Source organism: Capra hircus, chromosome 29, assembly GCF_001704415.2.
Source record: "Capra hircus breed San Clemente chromosome 29, ASM170441v1, whole genome shotgun sequence".
NCBI classification, from domain to species: domain Eukaryota; kingdom Metazoa; phylum Chordata; class Mammalia; order Artiodactyla; family Bovidae; genus Capra; species Capra hircus.
The window spans coordinates 46,968,395-46,987,576 of NC_030836.1; the positions used below are offsets into that span (position 1 = coordinate 46,968,395).

The 19,182-nt window shown below is 47.2% G+C and overlaps 1 protein-coding gene and 1 non-coding gene across 8 annotated transcripts in view; one reads left to right on the forward strand and one right to left on the reverse strand.

Annotated features, from left to right (window-relative positions):
- Positions 3,947-4,019, reverse strand: TRNAA-AGC. The gene has a single exon. It is a non-coding gene; the product is annotated as a tRNA-Ala (tRNA).
- The window catches only part of PPP6R3 (protein phosphatase 6 regulatory subunit 3), a 122,277-nt gene continuing 107,637 nt past the window's right edge, over positions 4,543-19,182 (forward strand). For 5 of the 7 annotated variants that reach the window (XM_018043013.1, XM_018043012.1, XM_018043015.1 and 2 more), the window contains exon 1: positions 4,543-4,649. The gene's annotated coding sequence lies outside the window, so the exon portion shown is untranslated. The remainder of the gene's footprint in view (positions 4,650-19,182) is intronic. The other 2 variants (XM_018043014.1, XM_018043019.1) reach the window with 2 other exon arrangements.

The following is a 19,182-nucleotide window of genomic DNA, read 5'->3' on the forward strand; positions in this document are numbered from 1 at the left end:
AGTTCACAGGCTCAGGACTTGCAGTACACAGGCTCAGTACTTGCAGTACACAGGCTCAGTATTTGCAGTACACAGGCTCTGTACTTACAGTTCACAGGCGCAGTACTTGCAGTGCACAGGCTCTGTACTTGCAGTTCACAGGCTCAGTATTGCAGTACACAGGCTCTGTACTTGCAGTTCACAGGCTCAGTACTTGCAGTACACAGGCTCTGTACTTGCAGTGCACAGGCTCTGTACTTGCAGTTCACAGGCTCAGTACTTGCAGTACACAGGCTCAGTACTTGCGGTGCATAGGCCCAGTTGCTCTGCAGCACGTGGAATCATCCTGGACCAGGGATCAAACCTATGTCTCCTGCACTGGCAGGCGAATTCCTATCCACTGTGCCACCAGGGAAGTCCGAAATGTCCTTTCTTTCATAAAATCACAGTAATAGCAAATAATATTTTTAAAAAATCATTACTTGATAGGATTAAAAGATGGCAGCTCTGTTCCCCAAAGTTAAGGAATCATAGCTAGGTGATGGGCACATGTGTGTTCACTACACTTTCCTCTCTACAGTTGAGTATGTGTAAAATTTTTCATATAATTTTTCTAAAAGTCGAGATGGGTTGAAAATTGAAATATGAAAAATCAAATTATGAAGGGATTAGGGAGAAAAAGGGGAAGGTGGTGATCTGAGAAATCTACAAGTTTTATGATGATGAGGCCAATGCAGAACTTTGAAATCACTGTCCTCTGTGAAGTCTGTCAATGGCTCCCCATGGTCCTCAGGAGACAGGCTCAACTTGGATGCCTCCTCTTCCAGGAAGTTCTCCCTGACTTCAACTCTTCTAGTTAGGCTAGGAGCTCATCATAAATGGAGACTTTGGGTGCCCACTTATGTTAGGTGAGGGACTGCATTATTTCATTTAATTATAGTGCATATGGCTCTGTGATCCACCTGAGTCTGTGATGGAGGAGTCTGAAGCAGGTACCAGCAAGTCCTTTGATGATGAATGAGTAAAGGGATTCAGGTATCAGTGGGTGGCTGGGCCAACTCCTCCACAAGAGGGCAGTCCCAGCCCTGATTGCCCCCTCCTGCCCACACACTCAGAGGTGTCCCTCTGAGGCACCAACCCCTGTCAAAAACAACACTGATTTGTGCCAGAAGACTGGAATAGGGACATGCATATGCAAGAAACAGACCAGACTGAATAGGATGAAGGCTTCGTGCTAGATTATTTGGAAAGGAAAGGCAGGAGATAAATAGGCTTAAGACTTCCTCACCAGATAGAAGGTAACACTAGAAGAAGGAGGCGGTCCCAGCTGCAGAGAAGGGTCACACCAAGGACAATTCTCAGAAAATCCAGTCAATCAGAAAGGTCAGGAGGTCTTTAAAATGTTTTTTTTTTTTTAATATTTTTAATTTTTGGCCACCCCGAGCAGCATGTAGAAGGACCTTAGTTCCCTGACCAGGGATTGAATCCACTAACCCTGCATTGGACGGTGGAGTCTTAACCACTGGGCCACCAGGGAACTCTCTAAAAAGAGTTTTTAATGAAATGAACAAGTATTTCCTGAGCATCTATTGAGCTGGTAAAGAATCCTCTTGCAATGTGGGCAACCTGAGTTCGATCCCTGGGTTGGGACGATCCCCTGGAGAAGAGAACGGCTACCCATTCCAGTATTCTGGCCTGGAGAATTCCATGTACAGTCCATGGCGTTGCAAAGAGTCAGACATGACTGAGCAACTTTCAGTTCAATTCACTGTGTGCTAAGTACTAGGTACTGGGGTGAAAAGAGAGTGAAAGTGTTAGTGATTCATCCATGTCTGACTCTTTGCGACCCCATGGACTGTAGCCCACCAGGCCCCTCTGTCCATGGACTTCTCCTAGCAAGAAAACTGGAGTGGGTAGCTATTCCCTTCTCCAGGGGATCTTCTCAACCCAGGGATCAAGCCCACATCTCTGATGTTGCAGGCAGATCATTTACCATCTGAGCCCCCAGGGAAGCCTCTGTGGTATAGCAGCAAAGAAAGGAAAAACAAACCTCATGAAGCTTCTGCTCCAATGGGTCTAGAAACAGAAAGCTGCGTTTTCAGTCCTGCTCAAAAGCATCACATTGTATAGAGCGCTTTTACTGTCCTGGGGTTGCCTGCAGCCGTTCCTGTGCTCCAGGGCAAGCCTCTCTGGTCCAGCACTACTCACAGAGCACAGCCTTGCTGCTCTAAATCCAAACCATCCTTTCTAAAGTATGGCCAGCCCTGAATTTGCCCTCTGTTGCTCTGAAGTTTTTCCTTTGCTTATCCTCCAAAGCTGCCATGAGTCCCTCCCTCCCATTCTTCCCTGCTTCTCCCCCGCCCACCCAGGTTATCTGTATATAGATCCCTCTCCCTAACCCTCTGCATATCTTTTGAACTTGTTGCAATCTTTTTTGCGGGATCTTGGTTCCCAGATTAGAGATTGAACCTGTGCCCTCAGTAGTCAAAGTGCAGAATCCTAACCACTGAACTGCCAGGGAATTCCCTGGCTTCAATCTTGAAATGAATTCTTCACTAGCTGTAGGGCTTTGGGCAAGGATCCGAGCCTCTCTGAACAGTAGGATTAGGCAAGTAATATCCATCCTTGGTTGGTTGCTGCCACTCTAGAGGCCCAATACCCTTCAGGGCATGGACACAGGTGGTGTCACCGTTATCTACAATCACTGGTACTTAATAGATAAGATCTGGAGGTTTAGCTGTTGTTCAGTTGCTGCAGCAAGCCAGGCTTTCCTGTTCTTCACCATCTGCCGGAGCTTTATCAAACTCATGTCCATTGAGTCAGTGATGCAGTCCAACCATTCTCGTCCTCTGTCGTCCCCTTCTTTTCCTGCCCTTAATCTTTCCCAGCATCAGGGTCTTCTACAATGAGTCGGTTCTTTGCATTGGGTGGCCAAAGTATTGGAGCTTCACCTTCAGCATCAGTCTCTTCCTGGAAACTTAGAGGTGTTAGATTACCCAACTAAGGTCACTCAGCCAATGTGAGTGTAAATCCCTTCTGGGCCTCAGTTAATTAACCGGTAAAATGGGGATGATGATTCACCAGCAGTGAAGTCTTTCTGAATTGGCTTCCAGCTGCAGGTTTGCCGAAGGGGGGGGCTAGGGGACCGACGGGCATGTCTGCACCGGAGACCCAGCTCCCCAGGCACTACGTGTGTGTGTTAAGTCTCTTCGGTAGTGCCCGACTCTTTGCGACCCTATGGATTGTAGCCTACCCGGGTTGACCGAGTTCAAGCTGGGCTCTCTTCTCCCTGCCATTTGGCCCGGGGGTGGGGGTGGGGTGCTCAGATAGTCTGAGTCAGGGAGGTGGAGGGCCAGCTGGGGCCGAGGCAAAGGGGTGCAGAGGGAAGCACTGGCAAGGCAGACCCGGGGCCAAGCCCTGTCACTTTGCTCAGGCCCGGACTCTGGGAGGTAGCTGGGGGAAGCCCCACAGTAAAAGCCTGCCTCCGCTCCGTGAGCCGGAGTGATCATCCCTGACCAAGCCAGTGCCCCCAGAGACACCTGTCACAGTCTCCCTGCCCGGAGCCCTCGCCAACACGTACTGAGCCGCGCAGGTCTGTCCTCCGTGTCCCGTGGGTGGAAATGTCACCTGCTCAGAAACACCACCACCACCGCTTTATGGCCTGCTTTGCTTGTGTTGCTCAGGTGGAGTCTGACGTCCGGGACCCTCTGCTCCTGTGTACCCCGGCTGGCGGGGCACAAAGTGCTCACTACCACTACATTTGAAGAAGCTACTTCTGCATAAATTCTTCCGCAAGGCAAAAGGAAGACCACCCCCCAATCCACCCAGTTTTCCTCCCTAGCAGAGGCGGGTGCACAGATAGGGGCACCTAGCACAACTTGTCCTCACATCTTCCGGTCACCTTTGAGACAAGTGACACTGGCTGCCAACTTCCCCGCTCCTTCCCCAACTTTATAAAATTCAGCCGTGGAGAATGCGGGCATCGATCCCACTACCTCTCACATGCTAAGCGAGCGCTCTACCACTTGAGCTAATTCCCCAGCTCCCGGTGAACTTCCGCCACCGAGACACATGGTGGCTCACGTCATCACCGGTTTCCTCCGGGCCCTCCGGCCCGCCTGCCCGCGGGTCTCGCTACCCCATTGGTTCTTGTGCAGCTCCCTACTTGTGCAGACCTACTGCCATGATTGGCTTGGCTCACTTTAGTTTTAAAAAGCATTGGCCATCGGATTGGTGACCCCAGCCGTCCGTCAAGAGAAGGCCCTGCTGTTGCTATGGCGTAGTTGGGGGGAACCCAGACAAGGTTTCCCTCGGTTTCTGATTTGTTGGCTCCAGACTCCGGGGTCCTAGAGGTTCCGGATCCATCAAGTCCATGGGAAAAGAATGCGCCCCCTCGCCCTTGAGGGACGGTGTCCGGGAGCCAATCGGAGTAGGTTCAACGGGGGCCGCAGAGTGATCCAATAGGCGGCAGGGGGCGGGAGAGGAAGGCCAATGAGCGCGGAGCCGGGGGCGGGGGCAGGGCCGTGATTGGCCGCGAGGCGCTCGGAGGGAGGGCGGGGGGAACTCAAGGCCTGCTTGATACGTCCGCCATTTTGGGCGCTTCGCTGATGGTGTCGGTGAGCGCGTTTCCCGCCTGAGCGCAACTAGCGGCGAGTCGCGGGCACCTCCAGGTAATGAGGAGGGGGGGCGCGGCGGAGCGGGCCGCGGCGCGGGGTGCGCTGGGTGCGCGGCGCGCGGGCGGCGGCGGCGGGGCTCCTCCGCCCGGCCTCGGCGGCGCGGGGAGGGAGCGTCCCGGCCCCCTCCCCTCCCCCCCGGAATTCGCCTCTCGGCCGCCGGGGAGGCGCGGCGCCCGGGCTCCCTGGCCCGTCCCCGCCCGCGCCTGTCAGCCGCCCGCTCGCCCGCTGCGGGGCCCCTCGCCGAGTCGGGCCGCGGGCCGGGAGGCGAACTTTGCGCCCGGGTTGACGTCCGCGGCCTGGCGCGGCGGGCGGCCGGGCGGGCGGCCGGGCGCGCCCCTCACCCGGCCGGGCCCCGCTCCGCGCCGGCCGGGCCGCCCCGAGCGAGCACCGCCCGCTGCCCGCGGGCCCCGGACAAGTTCTCTGGGCGCGGGCCCCGCAGCGTGTCAAGTTGAGGCGGCGGCGGCTCGCCGGAGACTCCCGAAGAGGCCATTGTTGGACTCGGTTCTCCGGGAAACAAGTTCTGTGGGTTTCTGCTCCCTCTCCGCAGAGTCAGCGGGATACGCCGGCGCCCGGCTCGGAGTGTTTAAAACCTCCTTCCGAGCGATTTTTTTTTTTTTTTTTTTTAAACTCCAGGGTTGCGACTCCAGCTCAGACCTGGTCGCGAAAGCCTCCCTGGCGAATACGCGCTAGGGTGGGGGGGTGGTCCTCTCGGCCGCAAGTACCTCCCTCTTAAAGAAGCCCTCTCGCCGCTCCCTTGGAGGGGTTTCCTGCGGCCCGGCTTTCTCTGACCACAACTTGGACTCTTGGTTGGAGGTGAACGGCACGAGTCCTTGGATGCACCTTTGTGTCTTGGCGTCTCACCCTCCGAGCTCCGTGTAATCTCTGTACTTAACCCATTTTCTCTGTGGGTCGGATCGAGCTTTTCTGGGAGCGGCGCTTGGGAGTTGTTTCCTTTTATCGTCACAGCACTTGTGAATGTGGCTGTTTTGTTAACGTGGAGTTGACTGCGATTTTGTCCTCAAGGTCACGTTGTAGGTAGGCAGCAAGTGGGAAAGAGGCTCCGGATTTCCAGCCGCTGGAAAATCCACTGAAGGGATGGTGTTGGAGCTTCTTTTGCTGTTGAGTTAGACGGCGTGGTTTCCAGATCTTGGCTTCACCACTTTCTGGCGCTGTGACCTTGGGCAAGTCCCTCAACCTCTCTGCTTTTTCTGTAATACGGGAATAACAGAGTGGCTGCCTCAGCAGTCTGTCGGGAGGAAATGAGTTAATATGTGTAAAGCAGCTAGAAACGGTGCCTGGCGTGAGGAATCCGCTTAGTAATTAGTGGCTATTATTAATTTGGATTTGGTTTTTAAATGTTTAGATAGTATTGGGAAGTCCTGGCTTTTCGTGGCTGTCTTTAGAAAGCTCTTGTGTTTTTTGCTGAGAACCACCCAGGAGAGGGTGGCTGAGGATTGATTACGTTTACAGACGTTTTCTGGAGTCATTAGTGGTGATGCCTCAGACTGGCTTGTTGAAGAGATGGTTAAATAAAAGCCCACCAGGAGCTCACGTCAGATTCTGTTCCTCCTGTACTTTTGAATACCGCTTATTGCGTGTGATTGGCCCCCAAATCAGTAGTAACTGGAGAGTTTCTTAGTGTACTCTTGGGTTCTTACTGAGGTTTGAAAGGTTACTGTGTATTGAGATATTCTTCAGTGAAGGTACTTTGGGAAATAACTGTTGTCCTGGGTGGATGCTTTCGAAGTTATTTTGCATTTCAGCTAAGTTTGATCAGAGAGTCTAGAATATCTAACAGAATGCCATCCACTCATGCATCTACTCAGAGTCTATTGATTCCTGCCCTGTGGTCTTCTCCCTGCTGCTTGAAACCAGGCTTGTCCTTCCCCTGAAATTACCTGCTTGGGACCTGGCTTGCTTTGTTGCCCTGGGAAATGTTAATTTGATAGATTCCCTCTTAAGTAGAGATGAACATCTTGCTGGTGTAACTTACTGAAGAACAGGAAGAAGATTGTTTTAGATTAGAAAACTAGCTTTTGTGTAAAGTATAGCAGAACAAAACTTGATGGTTTCAATTAACTGCCTGGCGATTTGAGAATCAGACCATAACTGGACAGAAAAGGAATAGTGATGAAGTTAAGGCCTGACAGGGTGAGGCTTGCTTAGTCTCTTTGAAATAAATTTTGGCGCTGATGTGGTACAGAGAGAATGTGCTTATTACAGACAAGACATCTTCCTTAAAACAGTATTTGTCAGGATTGGTATTTAGTTTGCTTCTTTGATAAACTTGAATCTTGTGGTTTTATATATTGGATATTTGAGAGGCAGCCTGAGTATATATCTGCCTAAAATTTTGCACTGCTTTCTTACGGATATAGAATGGCTAAGAATGGTAGTGACAGTGAAGGTCTTGTGACCGTCTGCTCAATTAAAACTCAGTTTATTCACGCACAGAGCACGAGAGGCTGTGGTTGGCTCTCATAAGCCCTGGTGTGGCCAAGTAGAGTTGACTGCTTTTTCTTAGGTGAGCTGGATGGAAAGAATAGACCTGATTTCTTGGCTTTTGGAAGTTTTCTTATTTTTTTCCCTTCTTAAAGGAGCCTCAGATGACTGTTTTTTAATTTACTCTAGAGCAGTAGTTCTCAACTTTGGGGGGCGGATTTTGCCCCCAAGAATCATCTGGTGATATCTGGAGAAGTAAATTTTGCTTGTCACATCTGTGGGGTTGGGCAGTGGCTTCTAGAAGGTAGAGACCAGGGATGCAGCTGGACACCCTGTGATGCACAAGATGGCAGCCTCACCCCTCAGCAGGACGTTAGCCCCCCAGAGGTCAGCGGTGCTGAGGTCGAGAAACCCTGCTCCAGACAGATGCTGAGCTGACCTGCTTTGGGATCATTGGGGATACTTTTCAAGATTGTTCTGTAAATGTGTGATGAGAGTGAGAACGTTTCTAAAAGCTCCCAAGTAATGCTGATGTACAGCTAGGTTCTGGAACCACTAGACCACAGATTCCAGGAGCTGCGTGTGGGTCAAGGGATCCTGTCACCTGTGAGCTTGTCTATGCCTCGACCCTCCTGGGACATGACTTAGTAATGGGGAAAGATGGTATACATCATTTTCAGGTGCCTGAAGACTGAGCTTTGAAAAACGTTTTTTAAAGTGAATGTTTTATAAAGTAATTGAGAAACTTTTGTTTTTCTCTTTCTTCGTGAGACTCCATCAACATATTGTGCTGAAGCTCTCAGGTGTTCAGGGTTGTTACTGGCTATACTAAATATCCTTATCCTGCTGTGATTTTTGAGTTTTGTCATTTCTGCCCTCATCCTGTCAGTCAGCTGTCAATTATGTTTTTAGATGCCAGTTTCATTATTATTATTATTTTAATGAAGGCCTGTTTTCAGAGAGTTAGCCCTGGGTTGGTTTGCCACATCTGCCCTTCACAAGGCAGGAGAAAGGCAGATTGAATGCTTATCTTTTAACGTGGTGACCCTTGCTTGCTACCACAGGGGACTTGCCTGAACCCTGCACTCTGACCGGAGTGGGCAAGTGTTTTTCCCTCTGGGGAGATGAAGTGCAGTGAAAGAGAACTCCTTTTCTCTCACATCCTTAGAATATGGATGATCCTAGTGTATTGAGTGGGATGAAGGTTACTATAAAACTACAGATCTTTGCCAACTGAATATTAAAAGGCTGGACATATAAAAGGGAGATCCGGGAGATCTCCTCCTTCGTCCTGAAATGTGCCCTATTGCTGTGTGTCCGTGGGTTCGCAGAGAGTCGGACACGACTGAGCGACTTTCACTGAGATGCTGAGAATGACAGGTGACCACGTCAGCGTCTGTTTCTTCTGTGTGTGTAGTTGCCAAGTCACGTCCGACTCTTTGAGACCCCGTGGACTGTAGCCTGCCAGGCTTCCCTGTCCATGGGATTCTCCAGGCCAGAATACTGGAGTGAGTTGCCATTTCCTTCTCCAGGGGCTCGTCCTGACCCAGGATGGAACCAAGATCTCCTGCGTTGGCAGGCAGGTTCTTTATACATGAGCCCCCAGGGGAGCCTCTAAACCCGAGTTTGTTTCTGTTTTGCATGTATATTCATTTGAATTGTCTTTAAATTGCATGTAAGAGATACATAGTATCACCCAAGTCTCCTCTGCTCTTGGCTGCCCTAAACCCAGTGCAGTGCTGTGGCGCGGAGGTGCTGGGAAGAGAGTATTACCAGGTAGATAATGGGATCATTCACGGGAAAGCCAGGAATGCTGCTGTCTAGTCCTCATTTATTTGATCAGCAAATATATTGAATCCTTACTCTGTCAAGAACACTATTAGGGATTCACTCATCAACAGGCACTTAAGGACTTTAAGTCTTTGGGGGGAGGCAGCAATGGCAAGGGACGTCCTTTGCGCTGAGGCCAGATATCTTAGCTTGTGAACTGAGTGATGTGGTGTAAGGAAGTAAGCAGACTTCTAGTGAGAGGCCCTAGAGGCTTCAGAGCAAAGAGCTTGTAATTGTTGGTTGGGTGGTTTGAGATTGCCAGAAGTCTGTTGTCAAAGAATGAAGTAGTTACACCTTTGTTTCTCATAGGTATTAAATAGTTAGCTTCCACTTCCCTCTTTGGTTTGGTTTGTTTTAAAAAGCAATGCTGTTATTCTTCCTGTGTTTTTGCCTGGAGAATCCCAGGGACGGCGGAGCCTGGTGGGCTGCCGTCTCCGGGGTCGCGCAGAGTTGGACACGACTAGAGTGACTGAGCGGCAGCGGCAGCGCTAGTGAAGCTGCTCGGTAATGACAAGTAGCAGTGGCCTGTGTTGTCTTTTGCTCCATAGACGTTGGCTGTCACTTGATCAAACTGGAGAAGCTCACTTTCCCTACTGATGAGAGGCTTGGTGTAGATTCATGCTAAACGTCTTGAGTGTGCTTGAAATCCACGGTGCTTCCAGTGGGAATGGGTATTTTTTCCTGCTGCAGTCTGGATTGAGGTGACTGGAGATTTGTTTTTGTGGCCTTTTGACTTTGACTTAGATTTAGTTGCCATGGAAACCCCCTTTCTTCCTCCCTCCCCCTTTATTTTTCTTTACTGGGAGGAGAGCGAGTTACTAGTCGGATCAATGCCCAGTTTGTTTCACAGTTTGGATGTTTATGAACTGACATCTGGATATCAGGTAGATTGGCTAGATGGTAAAGAAGCAAGTGAAAGGGAACCTTGGCGGTACTTGAAAGGCTTCCTACCTTAACTGGGACATTTTTGTGTCGCAGACTCACAAAGGTCTGAGTAGAGGCGGTTTACTACTTCTCACTTCTGCTGGCTAGTGTTGACCTGTTTGATTATTAAGTATTAGTGAAGACTCCACAGTTGACTGATTTTATATAAATAAATTTGAATAGATTATGAACATCTTTCCTGATACAAAGAGACTCTGATTTTATACTTCTTGGCAACTCTGGAGAAAGGGTATTATTAGTTCCAGAATTTCTTACAGAGGGAGTGTGTATTGATTTGGAATGGTTTGTGTGCCCCAGAGGCTGACTGCCATGAAGTCTGGGGGCCCAAAGGAAAGATGAATGAGATTGTTTTTTTTTTTAAACAGTAGGAAGCAGCACTAAAAAGGTTGCAGAAAAGTAAAAAGACTGCAGAAGTAAAAGTATGACTGAATGTTGAGTCAGACTTGGAGAAAGCTATGTGGCTCGCTAGTGAGAGCCTAAAGTTCCCTGTACTTGTATGTAAATCTGAACAGTAATGCTGGCGTGAAAATAGTGCAGTGCGTCAGAAACACTGGCGAGAAGGGGAGCTTGCCTGAAGATGCGTGGCCCCCTGAGACCCTAAGCGGGGCAAGCGAGGCAGCAGCTGTACTGGCCACTAAGGCACATTCCGGGGTGGCTTGCACTGTCCAGTGAGGCTTGGTCAGGAGACACTGGCTGGATCTTGGTGAGGTCTGGGCTTTCATTCTCCAGACGAGGCAGTGGTGGGAGGAACATTGACAAGTGTCGACTCTGTTGGCTGTTTGGCACTTCCTTTCATGAGAATCACGGTTTTGGAGGTCATTGATATTAGAGAAAAATTTAGGTCATGCGGGAGAAGGGGCCTGTAGGCAGCAGAGAAATCTCAGTTCCTGGGTGAGGCCTTAGGGTTTTGGTGGCCCCAATAGACCATAATTTTAAGTGTCAGTTGTTTCAGCAATAACATAGCTGGAACTCACTGAGAGTTAAGAATAAATACAACATTGTAATCAATCAGCTATACTCCAATAAAAATTAAAGAATAAATGTTTAACTTCTGAACTGGTGTTTTGTCTGTCTGTTTTTGTCGTTGTCGTAGGTGAGGGGTAGTGCCTCCTGGTTCCCTTTTGTCGACGGAGGTACACAGGGTTTCTGTTGCCTCTGGGCAGTGGGCAGTTCACACCTGCCTCCGCTGCCTTCCAGGAGAGCCAGTCCCTTCTGTCCTTGGTTTATTACGACACTCGTAGATGGCGCAGCAGCTGTGCATTTGGCGCCATCATAGGCATAGCATATCGAACTGAGGGAGTTTTCACAGATCAGTACCTGTTCTCTGCTCTCAGGCCAGAGTATCTTGTGGAGGGCAAGAGTGCAAAGGACCTAAAATAGCTGACTTTGAGTTCTGGCTCCCAGTCTTCAGCTGTGTAATCATGATGTTAGATGGCATCTCTGTTCCTTAGTTTCCTTATCTGTGAAATGAATATGAAATGTAAACTTGTTAGTACAGTGCCTAGTACACAGTAATATTTGTTTGGGTATTATTACTGTTATCAGTCTTCTTGCTAGTAACAGTGAAATAAGGTCAGAAATGACTAATAGAAGTTGCAGGGAAACGCCCTGAAGAAATGGAGTGGAGTGTTACGGTAGAAGGCCTGGAGTTCTGACTAGCTGCTCTGAGGAAGCATAGGGGGGCGGTGAAGTGGGTCAGGGCAGGGCACAGAGGTAGGTAGGGGTGTCCCCCACCCCCCAAATTTGGATTGTTTTATATAGATTTTACTTACTAAAATGTGACTTTTTTTTTTTTTTTTTTTTTACTGTGGTGAGAGTAGAGATCATAAATTTGAGGTTTTGCTGAGTCGGACACAACTGAGCACGCAAGCACATTCTGAAATAGTCATCTTTAAAATCTCTCTTTCTGGTGCTTGAGGACAGTATAAAAAACTTTGCTTTGGAGTCCCTCATGTTACGTAGAGCCATATTTTTTCAATGTTCTGTGCTGTGAGATAATCACACGTGTCTTGAAGGATCACTTTTTTTTTTTCCTTTTGTTTTTTGAACTTTTATTTATTTATGTACTCAGCTGTGTGGCATGTGGGACCCTAGCTTCACGGCCAGGGATCAAACCTGAGCCTCTTGCAGTGGAACTATGGAGTCTTAACCACTGGACTGCCAGGGACGTCCTTGAGGATTGATGATTGGCTCTTTTAAATGTTGCTCTTAATTTGTTAACAAATTTCACATGATAACCAGACAGCTGTGTTCTGTAAAGGGCCAGGTAATGAATACGTCAGGCTCTGTGGGCTCTGGAACCACTCAGTTCTGCTGCCGTGGTGTGAAAGCATTCATAGTCAACACATGAACAAATGAAGCTTCTAATAGAACTTTATCTACAAAAAGAGGCGGTGGGCTGGGTTTGACCTGTCTTGTTCTAACCTATTTTTTTATTTTAATTTTTAATGGGATCATACATTCCAAGAGTCTGTATTGGCATGTGTACAGATGTTAAACGTTAAGACCACCAGTTTAAGTGACAGAATGTTGCGTTCCCTTTGGCTTCCTGTATGACCACCCCCCCCCCATTCCTCCCTCTTCTCACCTCCCTTAAGCAGGGCTGCCCTGCGTGTGTCATTTTGTTGATTAACTTTATGGTGTTAGCACCTGTGCATGTATCCTTTTATCCTTACATAATGTAATTTAGTTTTTGCATGTCTTTGTATAAATTGAATCATTTTGTTGTGTAACTCACCCTCTTCTCTTGCTGCTTTTTGAGATTCATTTGTATGTTTGAGTACTTACGTCCTAGGCACTAAGACATATGTTGTGATGCTGACTATATTAGTAGTGAGCCAGAAAGACATTGTCATTGTCCTGTCCTCCGGAGGTTACATTTTATTGGAGAAAGATGGTTAACAGGTGAGTCAGAGATGGCAGCTGTCATGGGTGGTACAGCTGGGAGCAGAGTCAGCTGGGAGTGGCTGGGTGGGGGCTGTTTGCAGATTGGATAAGGTGGTCAGGATGGGCCTTCCTGAGACCTCTGAACATCAGCAGGTGAGGGAGGGAGCCACGTGGCTGCAGGTGGGGGTGAGTTAGGGGGAGTCTTTAGGCAGAGTCCAGTGTGCATGTGGTGCTAAGGGTTGTAGCTGATGTGCTGGGGAGACAGAGGCCAGCCTGGCGGGGTGGAGGATGGCAGGGGAGGAGGTCAGAGGGGGTGGGGTGGGAGCCATTCATGCAGGCCAGGGTTAGGATTTTGCCTTTTTCTGTGAATGAGATGGGAAGTCGTGGAAGTGTTTTGGGTAGTGGTGTGACATGAGATCTGATATGTTTTTAAAAGGTCCCCTGAAACTGTGTTAAGAATAGTTGTCCCTCTGGTGCCGAAGACCCCCCAGAACAGCGACGGCAGCTTGGACTGAAGGGGGGCAGGGGTGGCAGGGAGAGGGGGTGGATGCTGGATGCCTGTGGACAGTAGAACCGCCAGGATTTGCTGGCAGATTGAACATGGCTGAGACAGGGGTGAAGGTGCTCCCTACCGACCAGAGGTTTCTGCTTGTGGTCGAGATTGTGGGCGGCACCAGTTGTTGAAGTAAGGTTGGCGTCTGGGCCCGCTGCTGTTGTGAAACTCCAGAGAGCCGCCTGGAGCCACGTGGGATGAAGGTGTTCGGAGTGGAGGGGAGAGGTCTGGCTGAAGACAGACGTGAGAGCGTTCAGTGTTCTCTGACACTTAGAAGTCTTGATGCTGAGTGAGTGCAGGATGAGGGCCTAAGCAGCGAGCAAAAGGGGGCCGGGCAGTTTCCGAGGTGGAGGAGGAGCAGGGGGCCCTTGAATCTCTGAAGTCGGGAGGGGTCTTCAAGGGGGAGGGAGGGAGAGCCCCCGTGCAGTGCTCCTGCTGTGCCCTCCAGGGGCCTGAGGGCCCGGGCTTGTCCTGTGGCTTCGGTGGCGCAGGAGTCATCGATGGTCTTGATGGGAGCAGTCCGCACGCGGTGGTGTGGGGAGGGCCTGGGAGGAAGGCTTCCCGAGGGCTTGAGGGCAGAGGACACAGAGGAAAGCCCTTTCGCTAGAGGGAGAGTTGGGACCATGAGAAGGCTTTGTTGAGATGGCGAAGTTACCGTGTTTCTGTACTGTTGGTGGGAGATGATGTCTGTACAGAACGCACACCTGATGACGTGCATTTCTGGGAAGGAGACAGGGAGTGGACCCACGGGGAGTGGACCCACGGGGAGTGTCCATCGGCTCTTGCTTGGTGAGAGGACGGGGAGCAGACTTGGGTGCTCACTTGGTGGGAGCAGGACTGTTTTCTTTTCTTTTTTTTTAAATTCATTTAATTTGTTTTGGCTGTTGAGGGTCTTTGTTGCTGCTCGGGCTTTTCTCTAGTTGGGGCGCGGGGCGTCCACTCTGTATACATGGGCTTCTCGTGGCAGAGCCCAGGCTCTCGGGTTTGCGGGCTCAGTAGCTGCGGTTCGCGGGCTCAGTGGTTGTGGCGCACAGGCCGAGGGAGCAGCCTTGACCAGGGGAGCGAGCCTGTGTCTCCCGTGTTGGCACGTAGATCCTTCACTACTGAGCCACCCGGGAAGCCCAGGACGGTTTCCTGCTCAGTGAAACAGGAGTTACCAGTCAGTGAAAGTGAGGGTGAGTAGGGCCTGGAGAATTCCACGGACTGTATAGCCCATGGGGTTGCAAAGAGTCGGACTTGACTGAGCGACTTTCGGGGCAGGTGGTCTGTGAGGAGAAAGTGCGGAGTATTCTATGGAAAGAAAGAATGTGAGTGGATCTGCAGTGTGGAACTCAGGGGAGCCATCCTCGTTTGAAGTGGAAAAAAGCAATTGTGTTCTTTTTCCTGGGGCTAGAGTAGGCAGTGTTGCAGCTGTGGTTTCTGCACGCAAGAGTGACAGAGCAAGGGAAGGCCACTGCCGTGTGTAAAGTGGCTAGCTAGTGGGAGCCTGCTGAGTGGTGTAAAGTGGCTAGCTAGTGGGAGCCTGCTGTGTGGTCTGGGGTCGCAGCTCAGTGCTCTGGTGGTCTAGACAAGCGGGATCCTGGGTGGGCGAGGGGGAGGGAGGTCCAAGAGGCAGGGGCTGCACGTGTGCGTGTGGCTGAGTCACCTTGTACAGCAAGCAGAAGGCAGCACAGCGCTGTAAAGCATCTATACTCCAGTTTAAAAATGAGAGAAGGCAAAGGGGCATTTATAATGGGGAGGCCTGGACTTGGAGCTGGGAAGGGAGGGAAGTGAGGCCCTGCAGATAATGAGTTTTGGCTACAGTGATGTGTTTAGTTGCTAAGTTGTATCAGACTCTTCTGCGACCCCATGGGGGACTGTAGCCTTCCGGGCTACTCTGTCCATGGGATTGCCCAGGCGAGAATACTGGAGTAGTTTGCCTTTTCCTTCTCCGGGGATCTTTCTCACAGGGATCAAACCTACGTCTCCTGCATTGGCAGGCAGATTCTGTACCACTGAGCCCCTGGGAAACCCACGTTGATGTGTGTAATTCTAGTTTATTCCTTTTTGCTTCTGTGTTCTTTTTCAGACTGAATATATTTCATTTTATTCTTTGTCCTGTCCTTATGGGATAAGATTGTTTGTTTCCAGTAAAGAACAATGAGGCTTTGGACAAGTGCAAAAAACATTTCTGCAAGGTGTAAAGCCTGGAGAGACTTAGAATTGCAGGATAGTGGGACCTGTACAGTTTTAACTTCAGTTAAAAGTAACTGAGCTTTAGTTAGAAGTACCCTCCTGCCAGCGCTGTTGTTCTCCACCTTTGCCAGCTCTTGGTGTTGTCGGACTATTTTATATTTGTCAAATTGGTGGTTATGACCTTACATCTCATCAGTTACTAGTTTTATTGAGATGTAATTACATGTTACAGTTTACCCATTTAAAGGGTACAGTCTAATAGGTCTTAATATGTTCAGAGAGTTGTGTAATGATCACCACAATCTAATGTTTAGAACATTGCAGCATCCTGAAAAGAACCCTTGCACTTGTTAGCAGTGATTCGATTTCCACCTAACTCCTGGGCAGCCGTGGACTTGCCGGTTCTGGATGTTTCACGTAAATGGAATCGTACAGTATGTGGTCTTGGGTGACTTGCTTCTTTTGCTCAGCATGTAGCATATTTCAGTACTAGTGCTTTGTTGCGTTGGAGCGCGTGGACATACCGTTATTTATCCATTTATAAGTTGGTGGACGTTTGGCTTAATTCCACTTTTTTGACTGTTCCCAACCATACTGCTGTGAGTGTTTGCTTATGAGTCTTTGGAGGGACATAGGTATTTATTTCTCTCGGTGTGTACTTAGGAGTGGAATTGTTGGGTAATGTTCCTGTGTTTTAAAATTTTGAACTACCAAACTGTTCTCCAAGGTGACTGTATCATATTACATCTCACCAACACCATACCAGGGTTCTAATTTCTCCATGTTCTCACTAATGTATATTCTTTTCCTTTTAAAAACAAATTATAGCCATGTTAGTGGGTGTGAAGTGTGGTGTATCATTGTGGTTTTCCCTTTCCTGAGTGACTAATATTGTTGAGCATCTTGTCATGTATGTATTGGCTGTTGTGTATCTTTTTTAGAGGAAAGTCTGTTCAAGTAGTTCTTTGCCCACTTTTATTTATCACTGCATGGTTTTAATGTTCTTTTTTCAAATTACTAACGAAGTTGAGCATCTTTTTTTGGCTATTTAGATTTCTACTTTTGTGAAATACCTGTTTATGTCTCTCTCTCTTTTTTTCCTGTTTATGTCTTATTTTTTCCTCTTGAGTTTGATTTTTCTTATTTGTAGGAATTCTTATATATTCTGATTCTTATTATCTTTGTGAGAAATATCTTTTCCCAATTTGTGAATGTTTTACTGTGTTTATGGGATTTTTAAAAAGGTGTTTATTGAAAGCATGTAATAAAAGGACAAAAATGGATTTTAGTATTTTCCGATCTTTTCTTCTGTCCTTTATACTACCCAGGTAGAAGAGGAAATAGATTTTTTTTTTTTTTTGCCATCTCTACAGTGTTTTAATTAACCTCACGTCCATCATTTCGGTCAGTCCCACAAGCAAAGCAGTCAGATCAAATGGCATTGCTTGAAAACCTCTGTGTAGGGAGAAAAAAATTTTCTTTCCACTTAAAAAAAAAAAATCTTTTGCTTTCTGCACACTGACATAGAGGTGAAAGGAAAAAAATGACTGCAACTTAAATATGAAAGAACTCTTTACAATTAAATCCACAGTTTTACACATTTATCTCAATTATGTGTCAGTGGAAAATCACCAAATATTACAAAATAGGAAAAATTATATGACACAAGAAACAAAAAACTTGATAAAAAATATATCTCTTGCTTTTCTAGCTGTGGTGAGTGGAGCTGCTCTCTGCTCGTGGTGTGCGGGCTTCTCGTTGCAGAGCAGCGGGCTCTAGGGCGTATGGGGCCTCAGTTCCTGATCAGGGATCAAAACGTGTACCCTGCATTGGCAGGCGGATTCTTAACCACTGGACCGCCAGGGCAGTCCTAATGGAGTGCATTTTCTACATCTATCGAGATGATGATATGACAGTTTTTCCAGCTTGATAATGATGTATTCTTTTTAAAAAAGGCTTTTTTGCTTTGTTTTTGTTATATATGTTTTTGTCTGTTTCACGTTTTTGTTGTTGTTTTTCTGTTTGTTTTGGGCTTTTTTTCTGGCCTTTCCATACTTGTGGAATCTTAGTCCCTCAACCAGGGATTGAACCTGGGCCCCAGCAGTGGAGAGTCCTAACCACTGGACTGCCAGGGAGTTCCTCCCACCCCTTTTGTTTTTAATTTGCTAATATCTCAGGATTTATGTATCTATGTTTATTGGTAAGAATGATCTCTCATTTTCCTTTTTTGTTGTATCAGCCTTATGAGTTTTGTTATCAAGAGTATTCTAGTCTCATAAAATAAACTGTGGTGTTTCCTCCTTTTTATTTTCTTAGAGGGTTCCTAAGTAAAATTAGGATTATTTGTTCCTTCAGTGTCTTATAAAACTTGCCTGTAAAACCATAAGGGTGTGGTGTTTTTTCTCTGAGATTTAAAAATTATTGATTTGATTGCTTTAATATTTATAGGATCATTAGAGTCTTTTTCTTGAGTCATATTTGGTAATTTATGTTTTTCTAAAACTCATTTTGTCTGAATTTTCTGTTATATTGGAAGAAAATTATAACTTCTTATTTTTGGAATTTGCCTGACTTGTAATTAATTAATATTTAATTTCTTAAACAGGATTCTTAGGTCATTAATTTTTAGCATGCATAATATGTACTTATATATATGTAAATAGAGTAGTAATTACCCTTTAAATAACACTTTTGCTGTGTAGGATTTTTATCTTTCAGTTCTGAATATATTCACAGTTTCATTTTGACTTCTTTTTGACTTAGAGGTTTAGAAAGTATATTGAAAAATCTTGATGTGTGTGTGTATATGTATCTTTTAAGTTTTGTTACTGATTGCTAGCATACATTGTGCTCATAAGATGTGGTCATGTGATGCTTATTCTTTGAAATTTGTTGAGGCAGTTTTAACTGCTACTGCTGCTGGTGCTAAGTCGCTTCAGTCGTGTCCGACTCTGTGCAACCCCATAGACGGCAGCCCACCAGGCTCCTCTGTCCATGGGATTTTCCAGGCAAGAGTACTGGAGTGGGGTGCCTTTGCCTTCTCCCTTTAATGGCGTCTAGTTAGTAGCAAATTTTTATTCCATGTGTGTTTAAAAAGAATGTGTTTCTAATTTTAAGGTCTGATTTTCCCATGTCTGTTAGATGAAGCACATTAATGGAAGTCACATTCAAACTAGTGTCCTTAACTAATATTGTCTGCTTGTTCCCTTAGTTACAGAGAGGGGTATTGTTAAAATTTCATTATGATGGGAGATTTGCTGAATTCTTGTAGTTCTCAATTTTTGCTTTGTAAGTTTAGAATTGTTTCTAGTGACTTGCACAGTTTGTCATTCTGTAGTGAATCTTTGATTCTAGGAACGTTTTTTCCACTAAAATACAGTTTTGTTGGATATTGGCGTAGCTGTACCAAGTGACTTTTAATTAATGTTTGCCTGATAAGAATTTTTTTGCTTCTTAAGTGTCATCTTTGATGTGCCTTTTGAAAGCAGCACACAGCTGGATTGCATTTTCATTATTTGACTTCTCGTATTTCAACTAATTTACATTAATTGTGATTGAAATATTTGGTTATTTCTGCTATGGTATTTTTGCTTTCTAAATGGGATTTTTTCCCTTTTCTGTTTCTTTTCTTGCCTATGTATTGTGGGATTTTTTTCCCCCTTAATTCCTGTCTACTCTTTTTGCCTGCACTCAGTA